General features: G+C 43.0%; 1 protein-coding gene across 1 annotated transcript in view; it reads left to right on the top strand.

Annotated features, from left to right (window-relative positions):
* LOC126419109 (uncharacterized protein CG3556-like) overlaps positions 1-22502 on the top strand; it is a 614423-nt gene that overhangs the window by 165348 nt on the left and 426573 nt on the right. The gene's annotated exons all lie outside the window — the stretch shown is intronic.

The raw sequence follows: 22502 nt of genomic DNA, 5'->3' as shown, positions 1-22502 counted from the left end.
TCCTCAGGAGATCAAAACAAATTGCAAAACGATTTAGGAAAGATATCTGTTTGGTGCAAGAATTAGCAGTTGACCGTAAATAATGAAAAGCGTGAGGTCGTTGACGTGAGTGGTAAAAGGAAGCCGTTAAATTTTGGTTGCATGATAAATAAGTAAAATCTAAAGGCCGTAAATTCAACTAAATACCTAGGAATTACAATTACGAACAACTTAAATTGGAAATAACACATGGAAAATGTTGTGGGGAATGCAAACCAAAGACTGCGTTTTATTGACAGAACACTTAGAAAATGTAACAGATCTACTAAAGAGACTGCCTCCACTACGCTTCTCCGTCCTATTTTGGAGTACTGCTGCACGGTCGGGGATCTTTACCAGATAGGATTAGCGGAGTACATCGAGAAAGTTCAAAGAAGAGCACCATGTTTTGTATATCGAGAAATATGGGAGAGAGTGTCACTGACATGAGACAGGATTTGGGGTGGACATCGTTAAAACAAAGGTGCTTTTCGTTGTGGCGGAATGTTCTCACGAAATTTCAATCAAGAATTTCGTCCTCCGAAAGTAAAATAAGGGAGATCAGAGGCAGCACGCAAAAATACAAGTGTTCATGTTTTCAGCGCTTCAAGATTGGAATAATTATTGTGAAGATGGTTTGATAAATCCTCTGCCAGGCACTAGAGTGATTTGGAGACTATTCGTGTAAAAATAGATGTAGAAATGATGCTACAACTATGATTGTACATCTCTCAAGCGAATGTTAGATGTGCAGGATTATCTCAAAAGACTGGAAGATTGCTAGAGTGACATCAATTTTAAAAAAAATTGAGATAAGAGCTAATGCAATAACTACAGAGAAATAAGTTTACTGGTCCCAGAATACAAGATATTTACTAAGATTTTAAACAAAAGACTTAAAATATAACGGGAGTTTTACTGCATGAGGAATGAATGAATTTTGGGAAAGGACGCTCCGCGATAGGGCGAGTCTTTATTTTAAAGCAGATAACAGAAAAACGCAGAGAATATAATGAAGGAACACAGATTGCTATTACTGATTTCAAGATTTTGACTCTGCCAATAGACAGAATCTCTGGAAGATAGTGACAAATCATGGATATCCGTAAAATCTAATAGATGCAGTCAAAGTAGTATATCAGAAGACTGTAACTCAAGATCTCAATGGAAAAATGACTAACAGACATCAACTAACAAAGTAGTAAGATAAGGCTGCTTTATCTACCCAGCTTTGTTCAACATTTATGTACTTGAAATAATGCATATATGGTAAACAATTCCAAAAAGGTATATACCTAGACAGGAGGAGTCTTTTAAATAACTTACTATATGATGACGATGCAGTGACCCTAGCAGATAAAGAAGAGGACCTTCAAAAAGGAAATTACTTACTGGAACAAATAAGTGCTAACTTCGACGTGGAGATCGCAACAGAAACGAAGAAATGACCTTCGTGGGGAAAGAGCACATTAAAATCAAAATTGTGTTAAATCAAAAATTTTAGAACAAGCAGACTACTTCCGTGATCTAGGATGTGGGGTGATATATGGCTACAGTAAAGATATGGAAATTAAAATTAATAAATCCAGCTGGGTACATCGAACAATTAACAAGATCCTTAAAAATGAAATTGGGAAAGATACTCAGACTCTACAAAACTCTCGCAGTCTCGACACTGTTCTATGGAAGCGAGACCTGCGTTATCATCACACAACGAGAAAGCCATATTCAGGCACGAGAAATGAAATTCTTGGGATGAGGTGAGGGTTGCACAATAGAAGACAGACTAAGGAATCAAGATATTACGGAAACACTAAAAAGTTTAGTCTAGGTGATAAAATTCTAGATTACAGCAGAAGATGGAAGGAACATCTAAAAAGAATGGCGAGTGAGAGACTCCCATTAAAGGCTAGAAATGTTAGTACCAAGGAAGAAGAGAGAGAGAGAGAGAGAGAGAGAGAGAGAGAGAGAGAGAGAGAGGGAGGGAGGGACCACAGAAAAGATGGGTACCGTTATCAGGAAAAGGATGGAAATATCAACATATGACTGAAGAGAGGACGAAAGTGGTTCTGTTGTAACTTCCGAGGAAAAAGAACATAAATCTACATTTAAAAAAACTGTTAATGACTAATTTTGAGGCGAAAGAGGTCATTACTATTTATTTAGTGTGTTATAATGTTGTTGTTGTTGGTGGTGGTGGTGGTGGTGTAACTAACCTGGTTCTACGGGTTATTACGTTATTATTGGGTCGGTACCGACTCTGTGTAACTCACTTGGTTACTTCTTACTATTAAACTAAGGCATAGGCAAATGGTCGTTGCTGGCAGTTGTGCGGCACCTGTGAATACATCGTGTAAGACAGCCGTGTACTTGTTGCCTTCTGTGTAAGTGGCATGAAGCGCCTCTGAGTCAGCAAAACGTTGCGCTCGGAACTGTGTCTGAATATTTAAATGAACCAGATGCAGACGGAAATGCTTATTGATTGTAAAATTAAAGTGAAAATATTAGGGTCGCCACCGATTCTAACCATACAACGAATCAAAGGTTTGGCCGAGTTGGAAAATAAATTAATTTGATCACAGACCAAAAACTCATAAAAGTGCATACGCTGTGATATCGCTCATAGGGGATGCGATGTAATAAATAGTATTGCCCGTGCACTGTTCCCGAGAATCACACATTTAAAATAAAATAGAAAGTGCATGAACACTGTGCATAAGATCAGCTCCCAGCAACACACCTGAAAATCAGACTTAATCTAAAGCATTCGTTTTAAAATAAAAGGGGAAACTAACCATTGGACCTGTGCGTAAGGAAACGCGTTGGATGTGCTAACGGGAAAGCTGCGAGCTGAGTGGCTCAGGTGCAGAAACGTAACCTCGGAATACAAGAGAAAATTGTGGATAAAATCATTTATTCCTAAGATATGCGTGTGAGGCATGTAAACAATTCCTGATAACATTAATTAATTCCTAAAACATTAAAGAAAAGCATCGATACATTCACCGTTATAATCTACACCCATAATCATTGGTGTGAATCATTCATAGTCCGCAGCTCGTGGTCGTACGGTAGCGTTCTCGCTTCCCGCGCCCGGGTTCGATTCCCGGCGGGGTCAGGGATTATCTCTGCCTCGTGATGACTGGGTGTTGTGTGCTCTCCTTAGGTTAGTTAGGGTTAAGTAGTTCTAAGTTCTAGGGGACTGATGACCATAGCTGTTAAGTCCCATAGTGCTCAGAGCCATTTGAATCATTCATACAACTGCAGTTGCCTGATAACTGATTGCAATAGCTCGTGAAACGGTGCACGTTTCGCAGTACACTCGCGTGCCCACGTGGCTTGTGGAGACGCAATTTCTAGGTATCGTGACAACGTTGCAACAATATCATATCACGCAATCATGAACAGTTAACTTTTTTTAAAACACGCAGGAGATCGGACAGTTAGTGATGACGGCAGCCCAACAAACTCTAATGTTCAACCACGTGGTTGGCTCCCCACGGACGAAAGATACATAAAGCAAGGAAAATTTGCGAGAAGGCAAAGCTATTAATATTTGGAAAAATAAAATCGTATACAGGCACAGCTGAAGGCAGACAGACATTCATACAGAAGCGAGGGCTCACTTCTTATAGATGCGACACCTTTGTGTGGCGCTCTTCCGGCGGATCCAAGTCTGCTATAGAAATTTACTAAAACAGAAATTTGCCAACGTCTTGCATTACTTGCAGCGACAAGGTCAAGCAATCTTTCAGAATTGAAAAGCGAGACCAAAAGCTAACAGCTCTCCTCTCGCCAAGTAACAACGCGACACGCGGGCAGTCTAACTCACCCTTCTTCGACTGGAGCACAGCTGTGGACGCTTCCCGTACCGGCGGCAGACTGCCTCGCTTTTTCTCCTGCACCCTCTTCCACGCTCCGTGTGGCCCGGAAAACCAGAAGATGCCATTTCCGCCACCAACCTAACGCAGATAGATTTCTCACAAGTAGCGCAATCCTCTTTGCCTACTTGACCACTATGAGGGTTGGCTATTCTGTACAACTGCTGCTGAATCTGTATGACTATCGCGGACTTTCTGCAGCAGACTACGCCACCGTCTAGAAACGTGACACACAACCACTTTCATTCAATCAGTTATGAAAAAAGAGAAACAAGGAAAAGAAAGAGAAACGCTAATGAAAGTGGGCTAGCGGACTAATGAAAGATGGCTACAGGACCCTTTCAGTGGTGGTGGTAGCGGTGGTGGTCGCGGTGGTCATGGATTCTGGTCAGTACAAAATAACCAGGGAGAACTGTAATCCGGTGTGAACAGCGGTAGCAGAGGGCAAGGTACCTCTCACGAGACAGAATTTTCCGTCCCAGCGTAATGTCATTAAGCAGCCCAATGCCCAATCCCAACACTCCCTCCCTAATTACGTAATTAACACTCTCCCTGTGAGGCAGTTAGATAGCATTTGGATTATGAAATTGGTGCCACAGACGTTATATGTGAAATGAGCGAGCGCGTCGCTGCCACGTGAACTCGGCAGTTAGACATCCGCCGCGAGTTTCGGCCCGCGCAATAAATCCCCTGTATTGTCCGCGCATCGCAGCGTTAGGGGGCGCCGAAATCTGATTAACCGCTCCGGCGTCGGCCGGCTGACATTTCTATGATGCACAGGCGGGCCACAACGCGTAAATCACTTTGACGATATCCTGTCGATGTTTGGTAAGAGGGGGAGGTTCTGCTTCCTCAATTCGATTGGTCCTCATGAATAAAAAACACTCCTCTATTTCTCCTTCAGTTCTCTTCCTTCACGATTGAATTACTATGCAAATTAGTTGGTGCCGTTCCGTTAGTTTTGTACTGTCCCGCTTTTCCCGTCCATTTGACGGTCGGTCTCTCTCTCTCTCTCTCTCTCTCTCTCTCTCTCTCTCTCTCTCTCTCGTGTGTGCGTGTGTGTGTGTGTGTGTGTGTGTGTGACTGCCAATCGATGCCTCACCCGTGCGCCTCCCTGAATAACCGCCCTGGAAATGGAAGGACGCCAGGCAATTCATCGACGGCAGAAATGCTCGCTTTTGGCTAATGGGAACTCGTCTTTCGTGTCACTAGATATTTCGGGCTACCATCGATATATCAATCTAAAAAGGCGTATCTTATTTTTTTCACTCCGCTGTTTGGATGTATTTATCATTTTAACCTTTAGAATATATGTAACGGGGTCGTCCACAAGATAGTTACTTGCTATTTGATAATCGGTTTTTCAGCTGAAAGGCGTAGCCTGCTGACAGGTTGTGCGGATATATACTGAGGTTTTCGAAGAGCAAACAGCGAGGATTGTTGTAATGGTCGCTCTGGTAGTCTAATTATAATGTGGTATTTTTCGTTACGAATGTTATATTGTTCAGTTATAAGTCATTGTGGCATATCTGTGGCGTTAAGACTGTCGCCTTCGTAGAGGTCTTCTGTTTCCCTGAATTGTCAATGGAGCAGACTGTTACTAAATATTTTTCCTATTTTATCGGCTGTTCCCTTTCATTCTCACAGTTCCTAAGACGTTGCTTGTGCATCTGAGAAAACAGTCTATGCGTTTTGTATGAGTTCCTACACGTAATAATGACTGGGAACAATCATACTAGTGCCGAAAATATTTTATGCGCCTTAAGAGAGACAACCTAGCTTACAGCATCCACACTCAGGACGGATAATGTAAGTGGGGTTGCCTATCTTAAGGTGGATGAAATAAATGGTGACTCAAAGAAAGAGAAATTTTGGAATGGAGATTAATGGATGTGCACAAGTGGTTAAACATTTATTTATTTCAATTTCTAGTACAGAGTATGCCATTATTGAATGTCACAAGCATTTTTATTTCTGAAATATCACATCCAATAGGTGATCTCACCCTCAGCACACACACTCCTGCAACCTAATAGGAAAGTTAGGCATGGCTCAACCTAACAGTTCAATAGGAATCCTACGGATCTCCTCTCGTATTCTTGCTCTAAGTTCCTCGATCGTAGCGGGTCGGGTGTAGTGAACTGCGCTCTTAAGGTGAGACCACAAGAAAAAATCAAACACTGCGATGTCAAAACAAAAAGTGACAAAGTGCATTGATTAGAAATTCGTCACCTTGGGTTCGATTCCCACTGCTACCAACATTTCTTTCATTTTATTTTATCTCTCACAATGTTAAACTATTAGCTAACAGATTTAAGTTTGTTTAACCTGTTCAGTTTATACATATGCACTGAAGCGCCAAAGAAACTGGTATAGGCATGCGTATTCAAGTACAGGAATATGCAAACAAGGAGAATACAGCGCTGCGGTCGGCAGTGCCTATATAAGACAACAAGTGTCTGGTGCAGTTGTTAGTCGGTTACTGCTGCTACAATGGCAGGTTATCAAGATTTAAGTGTGTTTGAACATAGCGTAGGCGCAGGTGCGAAGAGATAGAGCATTTCCGACCTACCGATGAAGTGGGAATTTTCCCGTACCAACAATTCGCGAGTGTACCATGAATATCAGGAATCCGGTAAAACATCGAACTTCCGACATGGCTGCGGCCGGGAAAACATCCTGAAAAAACGGACCAACGACGACTGAAGAGAATCGTTCAACGTGACAGAAGTGCAACCCTTCCACAAATTGCTGCAGATTTCAATACTGGGCCATCAACAAGTGTCAGCGTGTGAACCATTCAACGAAACATCGTAGATATGGGCTTTCGGAACTGAAGGCCCACACATGTACCCTTGCTGACTGCACGACACAATGCTTTACACCTCGCCTAACCCGTCCTCACATTGGACTGTTGAGGACTGGAAACATGTTTCCTGGTCGAACGAGTCTCTTTTCAAATTGTGTCGAGTGAATGGACGTGTACAGGTATGGAGACAACCTCATGAATCCATGGACCCTGCCTGTCAGCAGGGGACTGTTCAAGCTGGTGGAGGCTCTGTAATGGTGTGGGGCGTGTGCAGTTGGAATGATATTGGACCCCTGATAAGTCTGCTACGACTCTGACAGGTTGACGTAAGCGTCCTGTTTAATCACCTGCATCCATTCATGTCCATTGTGCATTCCTACGGACTTGGGCAATTCCAGCAGGACAATGGGACACCCCACACGTCCAGATTTGCTACAGAGTGGCTTGAAGAACACTCCTCTGAGTTTAAACACTCCTGCTGGCCACCAAACTAGCCAGACGTGAACATTATTGAACATATGTGGGATGCCTTGCAACGTGCTGTTCAAAACAGATCTCCACCTCCTCGTACCCTTACGGGTGTATGGACAGCCCTGCAGGATTCATGATGTCATTTCCTTCCAGCAATAACTTCAGACATTAGTTGAGTTTATGCCACGTCTTGTTGCGGCACTTCTGTGTGCTTGTGTGGACTCTGCACGGTATTAGCCAGGTGTACTAGTTTCTCTGGGTCTCCAGCGTAAAATATATATATACAATTTATTTACGACTACTGTGCTTTTAAGTAAAAGGGCTGTAGCCACCACATTGTAGCACATTGGTAAACTTTAGCATGACGCACCCCTGCCCTTAGTTAACACCGATAGAGTATGTCCGCAGATGTCAGCATCCAGCTAGCAATCTTCAAGTACTAAGACATAATGCGTTTCAGGCAAGGTCAGACATTTACCGGATGGCATTCGCAGGCTGTTTAGTTCTAAGCTGCAATGAAAACAAGAGCGTGATGTTGACAGAGGAAGCCAGGATCTCATTTTGATGTTGACTATTGATATGTTCAGACTCAAATAAAATATGTGACATATGTTATGCATTTAATATCTACAAAAGTTTGATAAATTTCGGACTGCTGCTCCACTGTGTGTCTTTCCTGTTTCTGTCTTTATATTTGAAACATACACTACTGGCCATTAAAATTGCTACACCATGAAGATGACGTACTACAGACGCGAAGTTTAACCGACAGGAAGAAGATGCTGTGATATGCATTTTCAGAGCATTCACACAAGGTTTGCGCTGGTGGCGACACCTACAACGTGCTGACATGAGGAAAGTTTCCAACCGATTCCTCATACACAAACAGCAGTTGACCGACGTTGCCTGGTGAAACGTTGTTCTGATGCCTCGTGTAAGGAGGAGAATTGCGTACCATCACGTTTCCGACTTTGATAAAAGTCGGATTGTAACCTATCGCGATAGCGGTTTATCGTATCGCGACATTGCTGCTCGCGTTGGTCGAGATCCAATGACTGTTAGCAGAATATGGAATCTGTGGGTTCAGGAGGGTAATACGGAACGCCGTGCTGGATCCCAACGGCCTCGTATCACTAGCATTCGAGATGACAGGCATCTTATCCGCATGGCTGTAACGGATCGTGCAGCCACGTCTCGATCCCTGAGTCAACAGATGGGGACGTTTACAAGACAACAACCATCTGCACGAACAGTTCGACGACGTTTGCAGTAGCATGGACTATCAGCTCGGAGACCATGGCTGCAGTTACCTTTGACGCTGCATCACAGACAGGAGCGCCTGCGATGGCGTACTCAACGACGAACCTGGGTGCACGAATGGCAAAACGTCTATTTTTCGGATGAATCCAGGTTCTGTTTACAGCATCATGATGGTCGCATCCGTGTTTGGCGACATCGCGGTGAACGCACATTCGAAGCGTGTATTCGTCATCGCCATACTGGCGTATCACCCAGCGTGATGGTATGGGGTGCCATTAGTTACACGTCACGGTCACCTCTTGTTCGCACTGGCGGCACTTTGAACAGTGGACGTTACTTTTAAGATGTGTTACGACCCATGGCCCTACCCTTCATTCGATCCCGACGAAACCCTACATTACAACCGCTTGTTGCAGGTCCTGTACGGGCCTTTCTGGATACAGAAAATGTTCGACTGCTGCCCTGGCCGGCACATTCTCCAGATTCCAATTGAAAACGTCTGGTCAATGGTGGCTGAGCAACAGGCTCGTCACAATACGCCAGTCACTACTCTTGATGAACTGTGGTATCGTGTTGAAGCTGCATGGGCAGCTGTACCTGTACACGCCATCCAAGCTCTGTTTGACTCAATGCCCAGGCGTATCAAGGCCGTTATTACGGCCAGAGGTGGTTGTTCTGGGTACTGATTTCTCAGGATCTATGCACCCAAATTGCGTGAAAATGTAATCACATGTCAGTTCTAGTATAATATATTTGTACAATGAATACCCGTTTATCATCTACATTTCTTCTTGGTGTAGCAATTTTAATGGCCAGTAGTGTACAATATTTTAAAACTCTTACTTATATGCGGCAGTGACACATTCGTCGTACTTACGTTTTTCGTTTGAAGTTTTGGAAAACTCTGTTTATGAGCACAGCGAGATGCATTTAAGCGTTCCCTGGCGAGTAAAGGCTTATAGGTCCTGGAACGTTCGCCAGTCTTGTCAGCACGAGCGCTATGCGGGTTGCAGATGGCTGGGCGCCACGGGCCGCTGCGCTCTGGTGCCGGTGTTAAGAGGAAGCGCTCCTATTGCGGCCCCTGCTGCTGCCACTGTCGATCCATTGCACAGCCGCGTCGCTAATTTCACGCTTGGCAGCTCGAAGCTTCGCACCTACATTGTTCGCCGATTAAGCGTACACCGATTAATCGAGCGCACCGGTGAAAATACAGAACTGTTCTTTTGGAGCCCGCTGACGTGAAAAAGTAGCAATACAACACACACACACACACACGCACAATCGCGCGCACACAGGCTTGTAGCAATTGCGCCTTTGATTATCCATGTGTTCATTGCGCTAGGTGTTTCCTTCATTCTATTAGCGATACAAAAGCGTTAAAAAAAAGTATCGATCAAAAGTGACGCTTAACATACGATTGCAAGCGCTGTGAAAAATGCCGAATGTAGTATTTTCGCGAGACATCATAATTTTTTCATGCTTCCAGGCACAAGCAAATCAGACGGTACACTTGTTGGTGTCTTTTAATATCTATCTGCGTAGTTACAACAGCATATGTTGTCTTGTGACAGCCAGAGCGAGAGCACCAGCAGCAGCGAGTACTGTTTGTATAAAGCGTTTATTTTGCATTTTGTTTACGACCATCCACTAAGGAAGGGATTCTATTTGTGTTTATCTGCTCTGCATAGTAACTAACAGTTCTTGATAAAACTTTACGTAGTTTTCGTGTTAGATTTCTTAGTGTTTTCTTGATCGTTTAGAACAGAAAGCGCCCTAAAACCGTCTTTTGTTTGTTTCGCGGCCGTTAGCCACTAGTCACTTGAATCAGCAGTTGTCTTGTGACAGCCAGAGCGAGAGCACCAGCAGCAGCGAGTACTGTTTGTATAAAGCGTTTTTGTACTTATTTGCTGCGCTTAGCTTTTAAATAGTTTTTCTGGGAAAACCTAGCGTAGTTTTCGCGTCTCGTATTTCAGTGAGTGTTTCTTGATTATCAGAGTAGCTCATCAGAAGATTATCTTGGGAATTTGTCACCGTATAGAGTAGGGTAAACATAGTCATGTGTAGGGACTGTGGTTGTTGTGAGCGGACGCAAGGAGAATTGGCCACTCTTCGGGGGCAGGTGGAGGCTTTGTCTGTTAGGCTCATCGAGCTCGAGGCGCAGGCGTCGGCTCGTAGTGGCGTTGGGGCAACTGTGGTGAGACCTATGCCTACTTCGGTGGCCTTGGAATCACATGGAACCCCTGATGTCGCTGCGTCTTCCGGCAGTGAGCATCTTACCGGTCAGCCATCACTCCAGGGTGAATGGCGGACAGTGGTGGGCTCGCGCGTGCCTGGCCGAAAGGCAAAGGTGGGATCTGGCCGCGTGGCAGCTGCCTTACCCCTTTCCAACAGGTACGGGGTGCTTCCTAGTGGTGATGACATCGTTTCCGAGCCACCACAGGATGCCTCGCCTGTTGGGCCAGTGGCCGATTCTCCGGCAAGGTCCCGACAGTCACAGAGGGCGGGCCTATTAGTTATAGGGAGCTCCAACGTTAGGCGGGTTATGGAGCCCCTCAGGAAAATAGCGGGTAGGTCGGGGAAGAATGCCAGTGTGCACTCGGTGTGCTTGCCGGGGGGTCTCGTCCGTAATGTGGAGGAGGCCCTTCCGGCAGCTATTGAACGCACTGGGTGTGACCGGCTGCAGATAGTAGCACATGTCGGAACGAATGACGCCTGCCGCTTGGGTTCTGAGGCCATCCTTGGTTCCTTCCGGCGGCTGGCTGATTTGGTGAAGACAACCAGCATCGCACGCGGAGTGCAAGCTGAGCTTAATATATGCAGCATAGTGCCCAGAGTCGATCGCGGTCCTCTGGTTTGGAGCCGTGTGGAGGGTCTAAACCAGAGGCTCAGACGACTCTGCGACTATAATGGTTGCAAATTCATCGACCTCCGTTATTGGGTGGAGAACTGTAGGGCCCCCCTAGACAGGTCAGGCGTGCACTACACACCGGAAGCAGCTACTAGGGTAGCAGAGTACGTGTGGCGTGCACACGGGGGTTTTTTAGGTTAGAGGGAGCCCCCCTTGGGCGAAACGATAAAATACCTGACGGCTTACCAGAGAGGACATTATCATCGTTGATAAAGAACGTCCGTCCTCAGAGACCAAAAACAGGAAAAGTTAACGTAATATTGGTAAACTGCAGGAGTATCCAGGGCAAGGTTCCTGAATTAGTATCTCTTATTGAAGGAAATAGTGCGCATATAGTATTAGGAACGGAAAGTTGGTTAAAACCGGAAGTGAACAGTAACGAAATCCTAGACACAGAATGGAATATATACCGCAAGGATAGGATAAACGCCAATGGTGGAGGAGTATTTATAGCAGTAAAGAATTCAATAATATCCAGTGAAGTTATTAGCGAATGCGAATGTGAAATAATCTGGGTTAAGTTAAGTATCAAAGGTGGGTCAGATATGATAGTCGGATGCTTCTATAGACCACCTGCATCAGCAACCGTAGTAGTTGAGCGCCTCAGAGAGAACCTGCAGAACGTCGTGAAGAAGTTTCGTGATCATACTATTGTAATAGGAGGAGACTTCAATCTACCAGGTATAGAATGGGATAGTCACACAATCAGAACTGGAGCCAGGGACAGAGACTCTCGTGACATTATCCTGACTGCCTTGTCCGAGAATTACTTCGAGCAGATAGTTAGAGAACCAACTCGTGAAGCTAACGTTTTAGACCTCATAGCAACAAATAGACCGGAAATTTTCGACTCCGTGAATGTAGAAGAGGGTATCAGTGATCATAAGTCAGTGGTTGCATCAATGACTACAAGTGTAATAAGAAATGCCAAGAAAGGAAGGAAAATATATTTGCTTAACGAGAGTGATAGGGCACAAATCGCAGAATATCTGAGTGACCACCATCAAACGTTCATTTCTGAGGAAGAGGATGTGGAACAAAAATGGAAAAAATTCAGAAACATCGTCCAGTACGCCTTAGATAAGTTCGTACCGACTAAGGTCCAAAGCGAGGGGAAAGATCCACCGTGGTATAACAATCATGTACGAAAGGTACTACGGAAACAAAGAAAGCTTCATCATAGGTTTAAGAGTAGTCGAATCATAGCTGATAAGGAAAAGCTGAACGAAGCGAAAAAGAGCGTAAAGAGAGCAATGAGAGAAGCATTCAACGAATTCGAACATAAAACATTGGCAAACAATCTAAACAAGAACCCTAAAAAGTTTTGGTCATATGTAAAATCGGTAAGCGGATCTAAATCCTCTATTCAGTCACTCGTTGACCACGATGGCACCGAAACAGAGGACGACCGAAGAAAGGCAGAAATACTGAATTCAGTGTTCCGAAACTGTTTCACTGCGGAAAATCGTAACACGGTCCCTGACTTCAGCCGTCGCACGGACGCCAAAATGGAAAATATTGAAATAAACGATATCGGAATTGAAAAACAACTGCTATCACTTAGTAGCGGAAAAACATCCGGACCAGACGAGATACCCTTAAGATTCTACAGTGATTATGGTAAAGAACTTGCCCCCCTTTCTATCAGCAATTTATCGTAGATCGCTGGAAGAACGTAAAGTACCTAGCGACTGGAAGAAAGCGCAGGTCGTTCCCATTTTCAAGAAGGGTCATAAATCAGATGCGAATAATTATAGGCCTATTTCGCTTACGTCAATCTGTTGTAGAATAATGGAACATGTTTTGTGTTCTCGTATTATGACGTTCTTAGATAATACAAATCTCCTTCATCATAACCAACATGGATTCCGCAAACAGAGATCATGTGAAACTCAGCTCGCCCTATTTGCCCAAGAAATTCACAGTGCCGTAGACACTGGCGAGCAGATTGATGCCGTATTCCCGGACTTCAGGAAGGCATTTGATACGGTTCCGCACTTACGTTTAGTGAAAAAAATACGAGCTTACGGAATATCGGACCAGGTTTGTGACTGGATTCAGGATTTCCTAGAAGAAAGAACACAACATGTCATTCTTAACGGTTCAAAATCTGCAGATGTAGAGGTAATTTCGGGAGTGCCGCAGGGAAGCGTGATAGGACCTTTATTGTTTACAATATACATAAATGACTTAGTTGACAACATCGGTAGCTCCGTGAGGCTATTTGCAGATGACACGGTTGTCTACAAGAAAGTAGCAACATCAGAAGACTCGTACGTACTCCAGGAGGACCTGCAGAGGATTAATGCATGGTGCGACAGCTGGCAGCTTTCCCTAAACGTAGATAAATGTAATATAATGCGCATACATAGGGGCAGAAATCCATTCCAGTACGATTATGCCATAGGTGGTAAATCATTGGAAGCGGCAACGACCGTAAAATACTTAGGAGTTACTATCCGGAGCGATCTGAAGTGGAATGATCACATAAAACAAATAGTGGGAAAAGCAGGCGCCAGGTTGAGATTCATAGGAAGAATTCTAAGAAAATGTGACTCATCGACGAAAGAAGTAGCTTACAAAACGCTTGTTCGTCCGATTCGTGAGTATTGCTCATCAGTATGGGACCCTTACCAGGTTGTATTAATAGAAGAGATAGACATGATCCAGCGAAAAGCAGCGCGATTCGTCATGGGGACATTTAGTCAGCGCGAGAGCGTTACGGAGATGCTGAACAAGCTCCAGTGGCGGACACTTCAAGAAAGGCGTTACGCAATACGGAGAGGTTTATTATCGAAATTACGAGAGAGCACATTCCGGGAAGAGATGGGCAACATATTACTACCGCCCACATATATCTCGCGTAATGATCACAACGAAAAGATCCGAGAAATTAGAGCAAATACGGAGACTTACAAGCAGTCGTTCTTCCCACGCACAATTCGTGAATGGAACAGGGAAGGGGGGATCAGATAGTGGTACAATAAGTACCCTCCGCCACACACCGTAAGGTGGCTCGCGGAGTATAGATGTAGATGTAGATGTAGATATGCTTTCATTTAATAATCTGCACAGAACCGTATTACGCGACCTGCATCACTCTGAATCGCACGTTCAAACGCAACAGTGAATTAAAGAATAATCCTTTGGAAACAAAAGATATCATTTTAATTTGAAATAAGAAAAAAAGGCAATCTATTGAAAAGTGCACATCTTTACGCATTTGCTGTTGGATAAGATTTAAGTACCGATTTATGTGTGTTGCTCAGATGACGATTGGCACAGTGCTTAAACTGACAGGTACTTAGTTTCTGTTGGCTAATGCTCTGCCTGCATGTCTTTTCCATTCGAGCGCTTTTGCCTTCCTGTTGAATCATTACAGCTCTGTGCATGCAACGGCAAACTACGTAATTGTATTACAAGTTCTGTTCCTTCAGACATGCATGCATGTCCGAAGAGGTAGAAAGTGGCGACGACCTGCAGCTGTAATAATATTACGAAATTTTGTCGGAGTTGCGAATATTTTTCACATCAGCCTTTTTAGGCATAGAAATGATACGTATTGGTGACACATGACGCATGACAGGGACCTGAACTCGTATTTCCCTCTTATCGCGAGCGGTCGCCATAACCTTTTCAGCTATCCGTGGACCCTTGCAGGACTGAGCCAAACCTCCATATGCCACACAGCCTACGCCCCAGTGCCGGTCCTGGAAGTGTGCACAAATAGCCGGGTTGGTTAAGGCCCCCGCTCGTAACTAGCGGGAAATACGGGTTCAAGTCCCGATCTTCCACAATTTTTCATGTGTCACCAATAGGTGTGATTTCCATGCATAATACAGCTGGTGTCCAAAATATTCGCAATTGCGACAAAATTTTGCGAACTATCTAATTTTTTACAGTTTACAATAAACTCTTGGAAACGTCCATATCTAATATCAAATCACAACTCAACGTAAATATTAAAGAAGTATGCACAAAGTACAGGTAAAAGTATTAATTGTAAACAAGTGAAATTTGAGAGTGACATGAAGTGTTACATGTTAGAATGTCATCGCCGTTGTTATAAGCCAGTTTCGCCGGGAATTTCCGGTGCTGATAAATATTCTTGCGCTGAAACGATAAAGCGCTCGCAGTATAAGCACCGTGAGGCATGTTGACACAATGGAAATATCCCGTTTGTGATTGGAAACACAGAACGCTCTACTGGAATGCTCTGAAATACTTCCATACTTCCATACTGCCATTGCACAGATTGCTGTACATAACGATTTACGGTGGTCACACCACCACAGAGAAGGATTTTTCCCGTTAACAAAACACGTGCAAGGTATGAGAGAACTCCAAAACTGCTGATTGGTGTATAATCTTTACAGTTTCTGACATACAAAGTTCACTATTTTGTGTACAGCACGACATTTTCGATTGTACTGTGGATAAAGTTTGAGACCTCAGTTGGTGCAGGTCCGACCAGAGCGATGCAAGGTGGAAGCATTCCCACTGGTGTGACTTTGAGATAATGGGCGAAACTTAAATTATGATTATTTTAAATGAAGATTTAATTAGTCAGTGTTTTTTGAGGAGAGAAAGGAGTGGGTTCATCAGCCTTCTCACTCCTTTAAGGCGCCCCTCTCCCCCCCCAACCCTCTCTTTCCCCACGATTTCCTCTTCCGTGCCAGCCTCGTCATCATAGAGGAGCATTTGCCCAAAAATAAAAGACAGGGAGACAACTGAGGGGTAAAAAGTAAATCAGACAGGGATGCAATCTTTCTGCCCTATCGTTCAACCTGAGCTTCAAAATGCAATGACGGAAATAAGGTCCCACGAGTGAGATTAAAATTCAGGATGAAAATCAATGACTAGATTCACTTATCTCGTTACCAGCCTATAAGAATATAAGGGTGTGCAAGGACCAAATGAAATGAATGAAAAGTTTGTGGATCAGGGACTATAAATTGAAGGGAAGCCAAAGTAACACAAAAATGTTGAGAAGAAGCGGAAATGAGATCAGCGATAAACGTAACGTCAAAATTAGGGACCACGAAGTGAAGGAGTTCTCCTAACTGGAAAACAATAATGCTTAAGGGACGAATCGAGGAGGACATGAAAAGCCGTCTAGCAAGGGTAAAGAGGGTATGCCAAAATAAGTCCACTACTATAGGTATAAACTTGCGGAAGAAATTTCTGTACAATTGGAGCACAACATTATGTGGCAGTGAATCACTGACTGGGCAAAACCCGGAACGGAAGAGAATCGAAGTGTTTGAGATTTGCTACAGAAGGATGTTGAAAATTAGGTGGATTCATAAGAAATGAGTAGGTTCTCTGCAGAATCAGTGAGGAGAGGAACGTGTGAAAAACATTGACAAAAAGAGTGAAGATATCAGTGAAATAACATAGTCCACCTTCCGTTACTTTACTTCCAACGTAGCAGAATTGCTTCGCTACATGTACTATGTAGGTTCCAAGTTCAGTGTTGAGTTCCTTGCTAATGACATCTATGCTGCTCTTCAATACTTTCGTCTTCCTATGGTTTACTCGTCCATTCTATTCAGCCAGTCCTGTAATCACTCCTCACTTCGGCAAAGGATGGACATATCATCATTGAATCTAGGCACTAATATCATTTCATCCTCGTTGGATTCGCCGAACACTCTTGGTGTCGAACATTATAAGGTGGCAGTATGCTCTACCCCCACCACTACCACCGCAAGCAGTTGTTATGAGTTGGTGGCACGCAGCAACTATACAGGCCTGTCATAGGGCCGAATAGCGTTAGGCAAATATATAACACAGTTTAACAACAATTCAGTAATAAAATATTTACAGATACGTAACTTCAGTTCTTGGTAATAGCTCAGTATCCACTTGCATTGACTTGTACTCTTCTCTAGTCCTGACTCCAATGCGCGATAACTACGATCATTTGAATAATATCTGTCTGGCTTTTGGTGGCGCCGACTATAGGGTACTGATACTGTCTTGACGTAGTGTTGATAAACTGTCGATACTCTCGCTTATACTGTCTGACAAAGGAACATCCTCAGGTACAAACAAACTGTCTTGATTAAATTTGGTTGTTACGTAAAGGGTGTCAACATAATGCAATACGTATTTTTTTCGTTTTGTCTAGTTTCACCTTTATGGGATAAAATACATCCCGAAACGTAATTTGGCACTTTAAGTTTATACGCATGAAATTAAATCGCAGTTGTGAATACAGCCAACCATGAGCAATAAATTAATGACGACAATGAAAATTCGGGCCGGGTAGGGACTTGAACGCGGATTTCCCATCTCATGCGAGCCGTCGCCTTAACCGCTCTGGCTATCCGTGCACGACTCACAGCCAAACCCAAACTTCCTTATGTGGTCGTTCATGTGTCACAGCCTGGACACGTACACACATTATGTAATCCCCGAACAGTGGAAGACAATACAATTGAGATTCGCTGCCTGGAATCGACCGATAAATACGACATGAGAAAGAACGATGGAATATTCTTTCAAACATGCATGTAATATTAAGAAGAACGAGCAATGTTACTACGAACGTGCATGCACTGCTCTTATTAACAATAGAGGTACTGCAATATCGTATTTAAAGTTTGCACCGAATATCTCTGGGACCCCTGATATAATACAAACAATGTGTGCCATTTAAAAATTGCAGTGTAATTAACGTTCTTGAAAACTGTACAATCAATTTTTGTAATAAATTGAAATTTTGCAAAACACCTTGCCACTGTTAACGAATTTTGCTAAATGAAAACTTTTATTGCAACATAAATTAAAAAATGTTTGACGCCACATACATCCATGTGTAATAAAACTAATTTCTGAAATACAATTTTTGGAAAATAAGCTGTACACTCTATGCTTCCTGAATTTTTTCAGAAAACCTAGTTAAAATATCTAAGAGTTTATTATTATTCTTGTTTTATGTTTTGAATATCCAAATTCTTTTTTTGTTGTTGGTTTACCATTTCGCTTGTGATTTTGTTAATTGAAAAAAATAAGTAACCCATTGATATGATGGAAAATCATTACAGAACAGATGCTCTGTAAAGATATGTTTCAAATATAACTTTTTTTACACTGTGCACCTAAAATGAACAAAAATCCTTCACATAATACAGACGACAGACAATACAATACCCAACAAAATTCATCAGGATTTCAAATTGTGGAAGGTGATCCTCTAAAAATACAGACCTATCCTAATTTGTGTCAGGCATATTTTAGATAAATGAGAAACCTCGGCGAAGAGAATTGATTATGTAGTGACTGTAGATTCACATCATCATCATCCAGCAGAACTAGATATGAAAATCTTCTCACAAAGTTGTTCTAGCATCGTGAGTCATACGCTGTACGTCCAGCGGATGTACCTGTCCTGTCGATCCTCTTGGGACCACCAGATGAACAAGTGTCTTGCCTTCAGGTACGACTCTCGAAACGATTCTTTCACATTGACCATCCCAAGAATATAACAATAATACCAATTTTTCCCGCATTGAGAAAGAAACCGTCTATTAAATTACGAGTACTTTGACCCTGTCAAACTTTTAGTTTACCAGATTTCGATGCCATCACATGAATACTTAGGGCTTTAGAATGACATCAGACCGAACGTGTTCATCTGAAGATCCCAAAAGTCTCGTCGAGGCAGGTACAGCCGTTTGGTGTATACGGCTTTCGATGTCGGAACTATCTAGTGAGAAGATTTTGAGATCTAGTTCTGCTAAATGATTATGATGTCAGTCTTGACTTGAGAAACAATAACAATAAGCTGCAGTCACTAGTACATAATCAATTATCTTCGGCAAGACCTTCCAGTACACTGAAATACGCCTGGTAGTAATTAGGACATTTAAATCACCCGCCAGAATTTGGGAATCCTGCTGAATTTTGTTTTATGTTGTATCGCAGTCGTGTGTATTACGAGAAAAAATTTCGTTCATTTTTAGGCACGTGGTATAATAAAATCGTTATATTTTACGCATTTTTTACAATCATCATTATTGCAGTCATTTTCTATCACAAGAATGGATCACTTATTATTTTCAGTTAACAAAATATTGTGCTCATGTGTGAAGTGTAAACTAAAAAATAACATAAAACAACAATTTAAAACATAACACAAAAATAAGTAAAACAAATAATAATGAACTTTTGGATATTTTAATTAAGTGTGTTGAAAATGCTCTGACAGGACGTCGTGAACAGCTTATTTTCTGAAAATGGTGTTTCACAAACGAGCTTTATTACGTGACGATGGATGTGGCGTGAAAGCTCCTTTAATTTTCGTTCTGACAAAATTTTCAAAATTTCAAATTAAGAAAGTTAATTATACAGTTTTCAAGAATTTAAAGTACGTTGCAACTTTTATATAACACACATTTTTTCGAAGTTATTTCGTCTAGACTTGCTGTGCCAAATTACCTTTCTGGGTGTGCTTTATTGCTTACAAGTGAAATTGGGCAAAAACGAAAAAAATATGTGTTGCATTATTTTGATCTCGCCGCGTACCCACCAAAATACATCAAGATCGTTTACCTACACCTGAGAATGTTCCCTTGTGAGTGGAACCGTGTGTCGGCTTATATCCGCACTTGGCGTATGGACGTCAACTTGGGAGCTATTTGTATGACGTAAGACAGAAGTGTAACGTATGTCTTGCCTTGTGCACCCTCTTTTGGTGGTTCGCCTTTAACTCGAAATGTCAGTGATGTGCCAGCTCGGTTAGAACACAAAAAGTAACGAATAAGAGCTGCATTGGCTCCACTCACTAGGTGCGACAAGGATCGCGAGGAATTTTTAACCGACGACTGTATTGGTGATGAGCCCATGGTGTCACATCAAAGTCCAGAAATAAAGCATCAGTCAACTGAATGGCTTTATTCACGTTGCCAGCAAAATCCAAATAAATACTGAGCACATAGAAAGTAACAGACACCGTATTCTTGGATCGAATGTGCGTCCTACTCACGAACTTTTAGCCTGGAGGTGAGATTATAAGCCGACCGTTGTGGCCAAGCGGTTCTAGGCCCTTCAGTCCGGAACCACGCTGCTGCTACGGTCGCAGGTTCGAATCCTGCCTCGGGAATGGATGTGTGTGATGTCCTTAGGTTAGTTAAATTTAAGTAGTTCTAACTCTAGGGAACTGATGACCTCAGATGTTAAGTTTCATAGTGCTCAGAGCCATTTGAACCATTTTTTGAGATTATAAATGCAGCGGCCTCTTGTCAGTACACATGCACCGACAACGTCCGCACTCTGCTACATTGATGAAGGAGTTGCTTAGGCATTTTAAGATGGAAGTTTTCGAACATCCACCTTTTAGTTCAGATTGGCCCGAGTGATTAGCATCATTTCCCAAATTAAAGGGTTCTTTGAGCGGAAATACCCATCAAATGACAGCTTACTATACAGGCGACACACAAAATAGTATGAACAATCAAGTTCAGACTGAGAAAGAAGACTGTAATCTTTATCATAATGCATAAGTTCCACTTTACGCGATTGTTTTGTGGGACGGAGAAGCCCAAGTCGTTGCAAAGTACATTCTGTATAGCCATTTTGTGGACTGGGATACTGATCTGCATAGAGATGTCGGGGATGGATACGAAAACGAGGATCAGTAAGCATTTTGTTCAGAGCCACTGCAGTGGTGCGGCGTTATTTCCCTAAGCGAGGCAGTTCACGTTTCTTATCTAGAACGTAGCCCAGCACGCGCGGCCAGGCGCTGATCCACCCCTAACTAGGAAACTTCCTGCGCTGACCCACTGACCTCGTCTCGCGGCGACGCCTGAGATTGCTCCCGGCATCCGCCATTCACCTCACGCCCCGACACTGCCGCAGATCTGCATTTACATCCATGCTCTGCGAACCACTGTGAATTTCATGGCACAGGGTACCTCTCATTGTACCACTATTTCTACCCGTTCCATTCACGTACTGAGCAGAGCAAGAATGATCGCACAACCGCCTCTGAATTTTCTTCAATTGCACTGACCTTGTCATTACAATCCCTGCGGGAGCGATGCATAGGGGATTATACAGTGGGTATCGAAAAGAATAAGCCGATTTGACACGTCTGTATTTATGAAACTATTAAACATGTGCAATAAATTATGTTTTTTCATTAGCGGGAAGAGCAAAACTATTTTCGTACCTTTACATATCAAGAGCTCAGATGGAAACCCAGTTCTAAGCAAAGAAGGGAAAGCAGAAAGGTGGAAGGAGTATATAGAGGGTCTATACAAGGGCGATGTACTTGAGGACAATATTATGGAAATGGAAGAGGATGTAGATGAAGATGAAATGGGAGATGTGATACTGCGTGAAGAGTTTGACAGAGCACTGAAAGACCTGAGTCGACACAAGGCCCCGGGAGTAGACAACATTCCATTGGAACTACTGACGGCCTTGGGAGAGCCAGTCCAGACAAAACTCTACCATCTGGTGAGCAAGATGTATGAAACAGGCGAAATACCCTCAGACCTCAAGAAGAATATAATAATTCCAATCCCAAAGAAAGCAGGTGTTGACAGATGTGAAAATTACCGAACTATCAGTTTAATAAGTCACAGCTGCAAAATACTAACACGAATTCTTTACAGACGAATGGAAAAACTAGTAGAAGCCAACCTCGGGGAAGATCAGTTTGGATTCCGTAGAAACATTGGAACACGTGAGGTAATACTGACCTTACGACTTATCTTAGAAGAAAGATTAAGGAAAGGCAAACCTACATTTCTAGCATTGTAGACTTAGAGAAAGCTTTGGACAATGTTGACTGGAATACTCTCTTTCAAATTCTAAAGGTGGCAGGGGTAAAATACAGGGAGCGAAAGGCTATTTACAATTTGTACAGAAACCAGATGGCAGTTATAAGAGTCGAGGGACATGAAAGGGAAGCAGTGGTTGGGAACGGAGTAAGACAGGGTTGTAGCCTCTCCCCGATGTTATTCAATCTGTATATTGAGCAAGCAGTAAAGGAAACAAAAGAAAAATTCGGAGTAGGTATTAAAATTCATGGAGAAGAAATAAAAACTTTGAGGTTCGCCGATGACATTGTAATTCTGTCAGAGAAAGCAAAGGACTTGGAAGAGCAGTTGAATGCAATGGACAGTGTCTTGAAAGGAGGATA

Source organism: Schistocerca serialis, chromosome 9 (genome assembly GCF_023864345.2).
Source record: "Schistocerca serialis cubense isolate TAMUIC-IGC-003099 chromosome 9, iqSchSeri2.2, whole genome shotgun sequence".
In the NCBI taxonomy this organism is placed as follows: domain Eukaryota; kingdom Metazoa; phylum Arthropoda; class Insecta; order Orthoptera; family Acrididae; genus Schistocerca; species Schistocerca serialis.
The sequence above is the reverse complement of the archived record's forward strand: the minus strand, read 5'-3'. Positions and strand labels throughout refer to the sequence as shown.